At 47.7% G+C, this 13,519-nt stretch overlaps 1 pseudogene; it reads left to right on the top strand.

Moving 5' to 3' along the window:
- Nucleotides 1-283: 283 nt before the first annotated feature.
- LOC125531787 lies at nucleotides 284-1,433 on the top strand (annotated as a pseudogene).
- Nucleotides 1,434-13,519: the final 12,086 nt, after the last annotated feature.

Genomic DNA, 13,519 nt, shown 5'->3' with positions numbered 1-13,519 from the left:
GGGGAGGGAGTGGCCGCCGGCCTCCACCATGGGAGATGAAGGTCGCGAGGACCCGATTAAGTTTTTTCAGGGGTCATTCTGTAAAACAAAATTGTGTCCGGATGTCCTTGGCTTTTTAGTTTGCCACGTCACCCTGTCCAGCGGGACCCACATGCCATAATCGTGCTCAAAATGGCCTAAGCCATCGACTAGTGTTTTTTGTAAAAAATTAGGCTCGAAATTAGTGGGTTTTGGCACAAAACTGTAGAAGTGTGATTTCTGCAAACCCTAACCTTCAATGTAGATGTTTTCTGCAATTCACTCCCTATGGCCCTGCTGGTTCTTTCAGCTAGCTCGGCAGCGGTGGCTCAACTGAATATCGGCTTCTACAGAAAGACATGCCCCGACACCGAGAAGATCGTCCGCCAGGAGATGGCCAAGATCATCACCTCTGCGCCCAGCCTCGCCGGTCCGCTCCTCTGTCTCCATTTCCACGACTGCTTCGTCAGGGTACATAACTTACATGTTCTTGTATTTCTGCTGCTATTGATCATGAAATATATGCTTACATGTCTGTGCATGCAACGCAAATTAAATTGCAGGGTTGTGACACCTCTGTCCTGCTCGCATCCACCGACGACAACGTGGCGGAGAAGGACGCCAAGCCGAACAAGAGCCCGCGAGGGTCCGGCTCCGTGGAGCGCGTGAAGGCCAAGCTCGAGGCCACGTGTCCGGGGATCGTCTCCTGCAACGACGTGCTAACCCTCATGTCCCGCGACAGTTGGCAAAGGGACCCTTCTGGCCAGTGGCGCTGGGCAGACGAGACGACAGGGTGTCAAGCGCCACGGAGGCCAGCAGCGAGCTGCCCCCGGCCTCCGGCGACGTCCCCCTGCTCGCCAAGATCTTTGCCTCCAAGGGCCTCGACCTCAAGGACCTCGTCGTCCTCTCCGGCGCCCACACGCTCGGCACGGTGCACTGCCCGTCTTTTGCCGACCGGCTCTACAACAACACTGGCGAGAATGCCCTCGTCGACCCATCTCTGGACAGCGAGTACGCCGACAAGCTGAGGATCAAGTGCAAGAGCGTTGATGACCGCACTATGATGTCAGAGATGGACCCGGGGAGCTTCAAGACCTTCGACACCAGTTACTACCGCCACGTCGCCAAGCGGAGGGGCCTCTTCCGCTCCTACGCCGCGCTCCTCTTCGACGCCACCACCAAGGACTACGTGCAGCGCATCGCCACGGGCAAGTTCCACGGTGAGTTCTTCAGGGACTTCAGCGAGTCCATGATCAAGATGGGCGACGTTGGTGTGCTCACCGGGACCAAGGGAGAGATCAGGAAGAAATGCTACGCCCCCAACTAGAGTTCGTTGATTCTTGTAGTTGTAGTTGTAAGTCGTAACTGCACGAGTTCGAGGATGTCTGTCTGATACTGTTCATTGAAGTTGTATGATTTATATTATTGTCAGCAATAACATTGAGTAAAAACTAAAAACATTCTTTAATAATCATTGAATCGATATCTCTGCGCCGGTGTGCCGGTCCAAATTTGGGCCAATCGGCTGCCAAGCATTGGATTTGGATGCGTGAACGGCTGAGATTGCCGCTACCAAGTCATCTTCCTCCTTCCGCACGCACGCGCAAAACGGAAAAAAGAGTAGTATCTCTCCTCCTGCTTGCCCTTGGCCGCCGTGTTGCAGCTCGTCGGGGACACTCGCCGTCGAAGCTTGTCAGGGATGCTCGCCATCGACAGCTCCATCGGCTGCCAAGCATTGGATTTGGATGCGTGAACGGCTGAGATTGCCGCTACCAAGTCATCTTCCTCCTTCCGCACGCACGCGCAAAACGGAAAAAAGAGTAGTATCTCTCCTCCTGCTTGCCCTTGGCCGCCGTGTTGCAGCTCGTCGGGGACACTCGCCGTCGAAGCTTGTCAGGGATGCTCGCCATCGACAGCTCCGATCGTGTCCCCCTCCCTTGGTTGCAGCACCGCCGGGTGAGAGTTCCTGCATCGTCGTAGTCCGCCGTCATAGCTCTTGACGCGCCCGTCGCAGCACCGCCATGCAGCTCCGTCGTCTCCGCTCGCCATTGTTAGCTAGCCGTTCTTCGTTTGAAGCTTTTCTATAAGCGCATTGTAGCTTTTCTTGATGCCGGTTGCACCTTTTGGCGGCTACACGGTGGCCGACCTCCAGCTACCTCGTATCCAGTTGAAGCTTTTTTCAAAGCCGGTTATAGCTTTCGTGGTTGCTGGACGTAGCATTTTTCAGCACTGGTTGTAGCTCTGACGTACATCTTTCGAAGCCCCTGCTTTCTTTGATTCAAGCATAAAATGTTGTTGGTTCCAGCTCTGGCTTTGCCAGTTGTAACAAAAACAAAAGTTGGTTCCAGCTCTGACTTTGCCGGGACAAAAATCATTTACTGCAAAAGCCCTTGTTGGTCACTATTTCCACCGGTCGCCGTGGTAGCAAAAAATCTTGCCGGCAGGAGCCTTTTGTCTTGTCGTTTTCAACAAAATGAGGCGGCCGCCGACGTCGATGTAGAAAACACCCCAGGCGATGCACCAAACCCACATACTGGTTCCAGCTCTAGATTTGCTGGTTGCATCAAAATCATATGTTGGTTCCAGCATCCCTGTACCGTGGGTGTGCCTCGCTGTCGCAGTTATGTAGCTAGTCCGCCAAAGCTAGGACATTGCTGGAGCTACAGACGGTGCGCTGGCAGAATAGTCGGAGCTGCGGATAATAGGTGGTTGTGTGTGTGGGGAAATCGCCGGCCATGGGGTGGATGACGACCTCACCAGTGAGATTGGCTGTGGCGAGCAGGGGTCGATGTGGGGGTATGTTGGGGAACGCAGTATTTCAAAAAAATTCCTACAATCACGCAAGATCTATCTAGGGATGCATAGCAACAAGAGGGGAGAGTATGTCTACGTACCCTCGTAGACTGAAAGCGGAAGCGTTAAGAAACGCGGTTGATGTAGTCGAACGTCTTCGCGATCCAACCGATCAAGTATCGAACGCACAACACCTCCGCGATCTGCACATGTTTAGCTCGGTGACGTCCCTCGTACTCTTGATCCAGTTTGTTAGAGTTGTGTCGAATACTGTGTATAAGGTAGGTTACAATTGGACTATGAGTTGTATTGTGTTTACATAGGATGTGGAGCATGTCCTAGTAGGACACTTGTATCCTACGCCTCTCTTATATAGTGGGGGTAGACACACAATGTAACCTATGCCAACATAGTAGCACAGGCGCGCAAGGGGGAGCCGGCGGCGTGTGCCGGCGCCTGGGTGGCCGGTGTGCGGTATTGTGACAGTGTCACGGGGGGAGCGTCTGTAGTCAGGCCCGGGGATGTAGCCATATCGGTGAACTTCGTTAACAAATTTCGGTATCGTGCTAGTGTGATTGCTTGGTTCTCGGATGATCGACAATATGCCTCGGATTTATTCTAACAAATAGTATCATGAGCAAGGTTGTTCGGAAGCGGCATATTGTTGATTTAGAGAAGGGGTCGAATCTGAGTTATAGCCGGCCATCGCCGTGGATCTCAGTGTGATCGGGAAAAGATAATCAGAACAGTTATGCGAGTTGCGGCGATCAACAACAGGCAAGTATACGCGTAGGCGTGGCAGTGGAACACATGCGCACGCGGGATGTGCGGCAATCGATCAGATGGATCGCGGTCGATCGGGCAAGCATCAGGGGGCGCAGGTACGTGCTCGTGGGATCATATGGAAGCTGGGAGGCCGGCCTTGTGCAAGCCAAGGCCCATGTGTGGGCGCTGTGGAGCAGATGGGCCAGCTGGATGGAGCGTACAAAGCTAGCCAACGAGACCTAGGCAGGGATAGCGTTGTTGCAGGTGCGTGCAGTCGAACTGAGATTTGTTATTGAAAAAGGGAAACGTTTCCAGACGGTGCATCGGCCAAAGCTTCGGCCGATCGCACGCCTTATCATGCGCCCAGCGCGAGCGTAGTGGGACGCGCCTCCTTTTTTTGTGGGCCCATGTAACCATCCTTCCTCCTCCCCCGATCCAATCTCCCCTTTTTCACCTCAATGTCGCGAGCTCACCCTCCGTTCGCCGCTGCCAAGCTGCATGCCTCCATCGCCGCCTCCTCGCGCTCCGTCCCCACCCTCCACCCCGCTCCTTTGTCGACAACGATGCTGCATTTTTGCTGCAAGTGGTCTTGAGGAAGCTAGCACCGACGCTCGATTTTGTTGCAACCAAGACGACATCGAGCGTCGCTGGCGGCGATGGCGCCTGACTTTTGCTACAACTAGATGTTTTCAAGTGTACAATGTTGCAACCGGCAAAAACGAAAGCTGGAACGGGCATTCATCTTTGCTGGAAGCGTTTTTTAGTTTTGCTTGAACCGCCTACCGGAGCTCTTGACGCCCTCGCTGGCGACGCCGTAAAATGTTACAACCGACCAAACAAAAGCTGGAATGGGTATTCAATTTTGCTGGAAGCGTTTGTCGATTTTGCTTCAACCAACCCACGTAGCTCTGATTTTGTTGCAACCGACAACCTGCAAGCTTCCACCGGTGAGTTTTTTTGCTTCAATGGCGACAGATGGAAGTGGCGACCATGGATACGGCACCGATGCGAGCGGCATGCACCTGGCGGCGAGGGTCGGCGAGGGCGCCTGGGCGCGCACCTGGTGTTGCAACCATGGGGGCAGCAAGGTGCAACCGTTGTTGGCCGGTGCTACATAGGTGTGATGTGAGTGCCCCGCCCCGCCATGACGAGGAGCTGCAAAGAACACGACGGACGGCGATGAGGGATGCGAACGGCGGCGACGAGGTTGCAAGCGCAGCGCGGGAAGGCTAGTGGTGCGGCTCGCTGTCGGGTGCAGGCGCGGCACTCTCCTTCCTTCTCCTTTTCCCCCGTGTGGGAGGTTGATGATGGGTGCTGTAGAAGACGGGAGAGAGAGATCTAACGGTTGCGCGTGTAGATCGAACGGATCTGGCCAGACCGGCCAAAACTTTCGCTTGGTGCGTCGGCGCAGAGTGCTGCCCAAAAAGGGAAAGGGACCGAGTCCCAAGAGGAGCCGTGTTCTCCTTGTCTCTGTGGCAGAGACCTGCAGGCTAGTTAATTGTAGCGGCAGCAGCTGGCAAGGTAGACAAAGGAACGAGAGGCAGCAGATCAATTAGTGGAGAAAAATTCATTGATATGTATCCATTGGAAAGCACAGACTTGACAAAGCAAAGCTATCATTAGATATTGAGCCAGGAGCATATCATGTGAAATATCAAGTGTGGTTGGATTTTGCTATTAGTACACGGGGGTGTACCTCATCCGGTTTTGCTCGTGTACTTGGGTCATTGCGGTGGAAGCTCGGTTAATTTTTCACTGGGTCAGTCATACGAAGAGCCATGGCGCCAACGGGTAGCATGTTTGAGGTGGAGAAGTTCAAAGGAACATAAAACCTTGGGTTATGACAGACAAGGGTGGAAGATTTGTTGATGCAATATGGATGCTTGAAGGCGTTGCAGGAAGTCATGTCAGCTAAGATGGAATTATCATGTGATGGATGGAACTTCACGGAAGATGATTTGGGAGTCTGGGTCGGACTGGACAGTCTAACGGATCGACATGAGTCAGTTGGTACAGAAGACGGTGGTGGGATCGGCGAAGACGACGTAGGAGCGTGGTGCTGATGGTGACCGACTTCTGGGCATGGAAACACGTGGCCCAGGCCAGACGGCTTGTGTGACTTCGACAAGACTATGGCGCGGGGTTGATTCAAGGTGATGTACACGCGGAGCTTGAAGTCGACGGGGCGTAAGGGTGGACTGATCATCTACCATGGAGTCATGTTGAAGGTGGAGCTGGAGTCTGGAAGACTTCACTCCATGATGATTGAGGGGCTACGACGTAAGAGCTCAGAGAGTCGAAGCCTATTTCAGTGAGAAAAAAGCGAGTGACACGTAGTTCAGACTGGAGCCCAATGGTCTGATAGAAGCGTGAAACTCGTCATCGGTCGGTGATGATCGGTGGTACTCAGTAATGGGGGTTGAGTGGTGTGGTTTCGCAACCCTTGAGACTCGATCGGGACAACAGAGGCTCGACGCGGTAATAACGGTGAGGCACACATGGCATGAAGACGGGCCAGGGCTCTGGTGGTCATACATGTGATGAGACAACTGCGAATTTGACTCGGGATGACTACAAGCTATTGTGAAATTCCTTCAAGTTTCAGACAGGCGGTCAAGAAAGGAGCGGTGATGTTGAGTTCAGGTAACTCTTATGTGTGACACCCAATATGTGAGTTGTTTATTTTCACATAGGTCAGTGATCAGTGTGTGATGGCGTTGGACTGATACTCTGGAAGTTGGGAGCACAAACTAGAGTAACAAGGAACTTAATTTTGCTCGAGTATTGACCGTGGTCAAGAAAAGAAGGGACTACAAGTTGCAGGTGGAGTCATATGGAGTCTTTGGAGTAGCAGCGGTGCTCATGAGATAAGCTCAAGTCCAATGTACATGGAAGTTTAACGCATGGACGAATTCAAGGTGGTGGAGAATATTCGCCAAGTTGGAGTTTGTTAGAGTTGTGTCGAATATTGTGTACAAGGTAGGTTACAATTGGACTATGAGTTGTATTGTGTTTACATAGGATGTGGAGTCGTGTCCTAGTAGGACACCTGTATCCTAGGCCTCTCTTATATAGCGGGGGTAGACACACGATGTAACCTATGCCAACATAATAGCACAGGCGTGCAAGGGGGAGCCGGCGGCGTGTGCCGGCGCCCTGGTGGACGGTGTGCGGTATTGTGAAGGTGTCACGGGGAGGAGCGCCCGTAGTCAGGCCCCGGGGATGTAGCCATATCGGTGAACCTCGTTAACAAATCTCAGTGTCGTGCTCGTGTGATTGCTTGGTCCTCGGATGATTGACCGTATGCCTCGGATTTATTCTAACACAGTTGAGGCCGAGGGAGAGTTTTGTCATCACGATGGCGTGTTGACGGTGATGATGAAGTTACCGGCGCAGGGCTTCGCCTAGGCACTACGATGATATGACCGAGGTGTGTATCTGTGGAGGGGGGCACCGTACATGGCTAAAACAATTGTCAACCTGTGTCTATGGGGTGCCCCCATCCCGCGTATATAAAGGAGGGGAGGAGGGGGCCGGCCGGCCCTCATGGTGCACCCCAAGAGGGGATTCCTACTCCTACTAGGAGTAGGTTTCCCCCTTTCTTAGTCCTAATAGGAGGGGGGAGAAGGGGAAGAGGAGAGGAAGGAAAGGGGGGCCGGCCCCCCTCCCAATTCGGATTGGGTTTGGGGGGGCGCGCCCCCACCTCTTGGTCGCCTCCTCTCTCTCCCACTAAATCCCATGTAGGCCCATTTAGCCCCCGGGGGGTTCCGGTAACTCCCCGGTACTCTGGTATATGCCCGAACTCAATCGAAACCTTTCCGGTGTCCAAACATAACCTTATAATATATCAATCTTCATGTCTCGACCATTTCGATACTCCTCGCCATGTCCGTGATCACATCCGGGACTCCGAACTACCTTTGGTACATCAAAACACATAAACTCATAATACTGATCATCATCGAACGTTAAGCGCGCGGACCCTATGTGTTCGAGAACTATGCAGACATGACCAAGACTCATCTTCGGTCAATAAACAATAGCGGAACCTGGATACTCTAATTGGTTCCTACATATTCTACGAAGATCTTTATGGGTCAAACCGCATAACAACGTACGTTGTTCCCTTTGTCATCGGTATGTTACTTGCCCGAGATTCTATCATCGGTATCATCATACCTAGTTCAATCTCGTTATCGGCAAGTCTCTTTACTCGTTCCGTAATGCAACATCCCGCAACTAACTCATTAGTCACATTGCTTGCAAGGCTTATAGTGATGTGTATTACCAGAGAGCCCGGAGATACCTCTCCGACAATCGGAGTGACAAATCCTAATATCGATCTATGCCAACTCAACAAACACCATCGGATACACCTATAGAGAAACTTTATAATCACCCAGTTACGTTGTGACGTTTGGTAGCACACTAAGTGTTCCTCCGGTATTTGGGAGTTGCAAAATCTCATAGTCGTAGGAACATGTATAAGTTATTGAGAAAGCAATAGCAATAAATTAAACGATCATAATGCTAAGCTAACGGATGGGTCAAGTCAATCACATCATTCTCTAATGATGTGATCCCGTTTATCAAATGACAACTCATGTCTACGGTTAGGAAACTTAACCATCTTTGATTAACGAGCTAGTCAAGTAGAGGCATACTAGTGACACTCTGTTTGTTTATGTATTCACACATGTACTAAGTTTCCGGTTAATATAGTTCTAGCATGAATAATAAACATTTATCATGATATAAGGAAAATATAAATAACAACTTTATTATTGCCTCTAGGGCATATTTCCTTTAGTCTCCCACTTGCACTAGAGTCAATAATCTAGATTACATTGTAATGATTCTAACAGCCATGGAGTCTTGGTGCTAATCATGTTTTGCTCGTGAGAGAGGCTTAGTCAACGGGTCTGCAACATTCAGATCCGTATGTATCTTGAAAATCTCTATGTCTCCCTCCTTGACTTGATCGCGGATGGAATTGAAGCATCTCTTGATGTGCTTGGTTCTCTTGTGAAATCTGGATTCCTTTGCCAAGGCAATTGCACCAGTATTGTCACAAAAGATTTTCATTAGACCCGATGCACTAGGTATGACACCTAGATAGGATATGAACTCCTTCATCCAGATTCCTTCATTTGCTGCTTCCGAAGCAGCTATGTATTCCGCTTCACGCGTAGATACTACCACGACACTTTGCTTAGAACTGCACCAACTAACAACTTCACCATTAAATAAAAATATGTATCCGGTTTGTGACTTAGAGTCATCTGGATCGGTGTCAAAGCTTGCATTGACATAACCATTTACGACGAGCTCTTTGTCACCTCCAGAAACGAGAAACATATCCTTAGTCCTTTTCAGGTATTTTAGGATATTCTTGACCGCTGTCAAGTGATCCACTCCTGGATTACTTTGGTACCTCCCTGCTAAACTAATAGAAAGGCACACATCAGGTCTGGTACAGATCATTGCATACATGATAGAACCTATGGCTGAAGCATAGGCAATGACTTTCATTTTCTCTCTATCTTCTGCAGTGGTCGGGCATTGAGTCTGACTCAACTTCACACCTTGTAACACAAGCAAGAACCCTTTCTTTGCTTGATCCATTTTGAACTTCTTCAAAACTTTATCAAGGTATGTGCTTTGTGAAAGTCCTATTAAGCGTCTTGATCTATCTCTATAGATCTTGATGCCCAATATATAAGAAGCTTCACCGAGGTCTTTCATTAAAAAATTCTTATTCAAGTAGCCTTTTATGCTATTCAAAAATTCCGGATAATTTCTGATCAACAATATGTCATCCACATATAATATCAGAAATGCTACAGAGCTCCCACTCACTTTCTTGTAAATAACAGCTTCTCCAAAAGTCTGTATAAAACCATATGCTTTGATCACACTATGAAAGCATATATTCCAACTCCGAGATTCTTGCACCAGTCCATAAATGGATCGCTGGAGCTTACACACTTTGTTAGCACCTTTTGGATGGACAAAACCTTCTGGTTGCATCATATACAACTCTTCTTTAAGATATCCATTAAGAAATGCAGTTTTGACATCCATTTGCAAAATTTCATAATCATAAAATGCGACAATTGCTAACATGATTCAGACGGACTTAAGCATCACTACGGGTGAGAAAGTCTCATCGTAGTTAACTCCTGGAACTTGCCGAAAACCTTTCGCAACAAGCACTACAAAAAAATACACTTCCGTGATGATACGTGTTTGTCACACTAGGTCACGTTTTCTGTCAAGCATGTACATCCATGACAAATTTATGACAGAATCAAGATAGTCATACCTATGATGTTGTAGAAGTGTTCCATGACATTACCAAAATTATCATCATGGAAGTGTCCACTTCCATGACGATAAATCGCGCATCATGGAAGTGCTTTCATCAAGGGTGACCGACACATGGCATCCACCGTAACGGGAAGCCATTAAGCTACCGGGTTCGGTTTTGGATCCGATAACCCGTTAATAGCCTGGACCAATGGGAATTTTCCACGTGTAAAATTCTCATTGGCCAAAGGAAACACGTGTCGGCTCAACGTTCGGACAGATGTCATCCACTCATTGGACAAGAGGCGCCTATGATACGTCAACACGTGGCATGGCCCTATAGAGGCCCATTCTGGTGAAAAGGCCGACCCGTTTGACTTGGTCAAAAGATAACGGGCCAGCCCACGGAAAGCATGTTAACGACATGTTCGTATATAGCCCATTTATGGCCTGCTTACTACCGACCCGTTATGGCCCATCGGAATTAAGCCCAGTACCTTCATCTGGGCTGTCCAATATGATTCCAGCCCCTTGTAACTTCCGGCTCATGTATGGCCCATGATGTCTTTCGGCCCATATGAGGCCCTTTGTAACTCTCGGCCCATTAAAGGCCCGAGATGAAACTGGCCCATAATGAACAATGTATCACTTTATACCCATTAACGGCCCATTATTCCGTCGGCCGATTCCAGCCCGTGTTAACTTTCGGCCTTCTAAGGGCCCATTTATTCTTGGGCTCATTTCTAGAATACGATTAGATATGGTCCGTTACTGGCCTATTCCATTTGTGGGCCAAATACAGCCCGTGGTTATATTCGGCCCGTTTATGGCCCGTTAACCCGTTGGGCTATTTTCATAGCTTTATTAAATACGGCCTATTAACGGTCCATTATGGTCCATGAATAGTACGGCCCATGTTTGGCGAAATGATTATACGCCTTGTAGAAGGCCCATGGATCCTATGGCCCGTAGAAGACCAATGGATCCTACGGCCCGTAGAAGGCCCATGGATCATACGACCCATAGAAAGTCCATGGATCATATGGCCCGTAAAAGGCCCATGGATCCTACGGCCCGTAGAAGGCCCACAGATCCTACAGCCCACAGGAGGCCCATGGTTATGTGGCCCAGTTACCAAAACTAGGTTATTGTGGCCACTAAAAAACGCGGAAAAAGAACTGCAGTGACTACAAGCAAACAACTAAACAAGACAATAAGGAAATAAATAAATAAGCAAGCAACTAACGCTAGCCTATTACAACTTTTCCCATATTACATCCATTGGGCATCAAAGTTCGCCACCAGTGCAAATATAGGGAACAAAGCAGCATATTACATACAGTGGCCGTCAAAATTGGCCACCAGTACAAATAAACGCAGCAGCAAAACAAGTCCATAACTGAAACAACTTCAGAAGAGCTCAAGAAACGTTATCCTGGGTATCCACCATGCTGGCAATAAGCTTAGCAAGCTTATTAGCTTTGTCCTGTTTGCCGCTAAAAGCCTCCAACGCTTGATGTTGCACCATAAAGTATGCATCTGAATGCTCCAGGGACTTCCGCAGTCCTTTCGCTTCTTGTCGCAGCACAACTGATCGATGTCTTTCAGCTTGTAGTTGAGACTCAAGAAACCAAACTGATTCAGACAGTGAGTTTGAATAGCTTGTGCAAGTGGTGGTGGCCAGTAACTCGAACAGTAACCCAAGACAGGACTTTGGGGTTGCCTCACTGTCTTCAAGATAGTTTTCCTTAGCTGTTTTATCAGCTTTGTTGGAGACCAACAAGGATGTCTCAAGGTCCTGAACCTTATCTGCATTACTTCCTTTATCATTGCTTAATAAGGCACTCTTCCCCAATATTCTGTCAGCATTCTAAAAGAAGAAACAAGTAGACACATAACAGGTTTAGCATGTACTATTATATGAAACTCATTCGGTGAACCAGTTCATTAGTAAGGTGGACAAGATTAAACTACCAAGTCTTCTATTGCCAAGTAGTACATTATAAATGCATCAAACAAACATATATCTATGTCCTATGGTGATGCATTTTCTTGCCAAATCAAAATAGAGACACGGTTCAAATCATATCAGTTCAAGAGAAAGCAGCACTGAAAGAATACAAAGCGTGGGAAACTAAACGGTACAACAAGATTTCAGATGGGTACCACGGGTCTCCATGTACAACAACACTATTGGCCCTGTTATGATGCTAGTAATGTGCATGATATGAGAAGTCAACTATATACACAATTGAAACTGAAATCAACAGAGCTATTTATAAGAGCAAACCTGTTAAAGAAACATGCGTAAAAATACCTGTTGTGCCATTGGAGTTTCCATTGGATAGTTCAATTTAAAAATAAGTTTGTATGAGTAAATATAGTGATACAAGAGCAAAGCAGTATGCACGATAGCAATGGAATCTTAAATGAGAACAGTTGTTCTTCAGGTTTAAGCACTTGTTCTACATGAACAGAGTACAGTAAGACGCAAGCATATAGTACTTAAAACAAAATTAGCTCATAGACCTTACCACATTCTTGGTTTGGGACCAGTAAAGAACAAGGCATTCCTAGTCATCGTCCAGTAAATGTGTCTCAGGAGAATGTAAGGGAATTTGATGAGTTTCTTTGCCAGTGAAGTACGTTTTCTTCAGGTAATTCCAATACTGCCACCAAGCATTCTCGAAGATAGAAGAGGTATTAGCACAGGTTACCTCATCCTGAGTTTCCAAATCGGTCCTTCTCTATAGAGAAAAATGGGAAAATTTGTTGTATTATAACCATCATGGAGGTAGAATGTACGTGACAAAGCAAAGTAATTGCCATGAATAACATTACTTATACATAACTCTTAGACAAACACCTGCAACTGGCATTTTCCTTCATCTTCAGTATAATATTTCCATGATGGGAAGATACGCACATAGGATTTAACAACATCAAATGCTATAGATGCTGAACTATGAATGGCTGGTTGTGCTTCCTCCACAGGAATATGTTTACTAATTGGTGGAGTTGGGGTTCGCCGTTGTAGTACTGGCGCTTTGGGACTGGAGCTGCCTTACTAACTACTCTTGTTTGGGAGCTCTGTGGTGGAGATGGTGCTGTGTCAACAGGAACTGGGTTACGATCTGCTGGGGTTGGGTTAGATTGGGTGATGATGGTTCTCTATCCATCGCAGTAGGGGTAAAATCTGTGAGAGTATCGGTTATGTATGGTAGGGTTGGTTCTCGTGCATGTACAACCGGGGTGATATCTCCACCAAGAGGTAGCACTATTTTATTTGAAGACCGTGTTTTTACTCCGCTAGATACTGCCATCACCCGCTCCAATTCAAATGGCTGATAAACAGGAAACATAATTGAATGTACAGACATTGTATGAGAGACAGATGCAATAGATAGTGTGGAAAAAAGAGGGCATTAAATAATTTACATGTGTATTTTTAACTAAAATGGATAGCATGACATAATTTCACATATATGATGTTTATCTAAACTGGATAACATAGCATAACATAATTCAAAGATATGATGACTAACTAAACAAGATCGCATGACATAATTCCCATACATGTTATCTAAGTAACCAGGATCGCATGATTTAATTCACATATGTGATTTATATGCTA

Source organism: Triticum urartu, unplaced genomic scaffold, assembly GCF_003073215.2.
Source record: "Triticum urartu cultivar G1812 unplaced genomic scaffold, Tu2.1 TuUngrouped_contig_8104, whole genome shotgun sequence".
NCBI classification, from domain to species: domain Eukaryota; kingdom Viridiplantae; phylum Streptophyta; class Magnoliopsida; order Poales; family Poaceae; genus Triticum; species Triticum urartu.
Note: the sequence above shows the minus strand (reverse complement) of the source record. Positions and strands in the feature narration are given on the sequence as shown.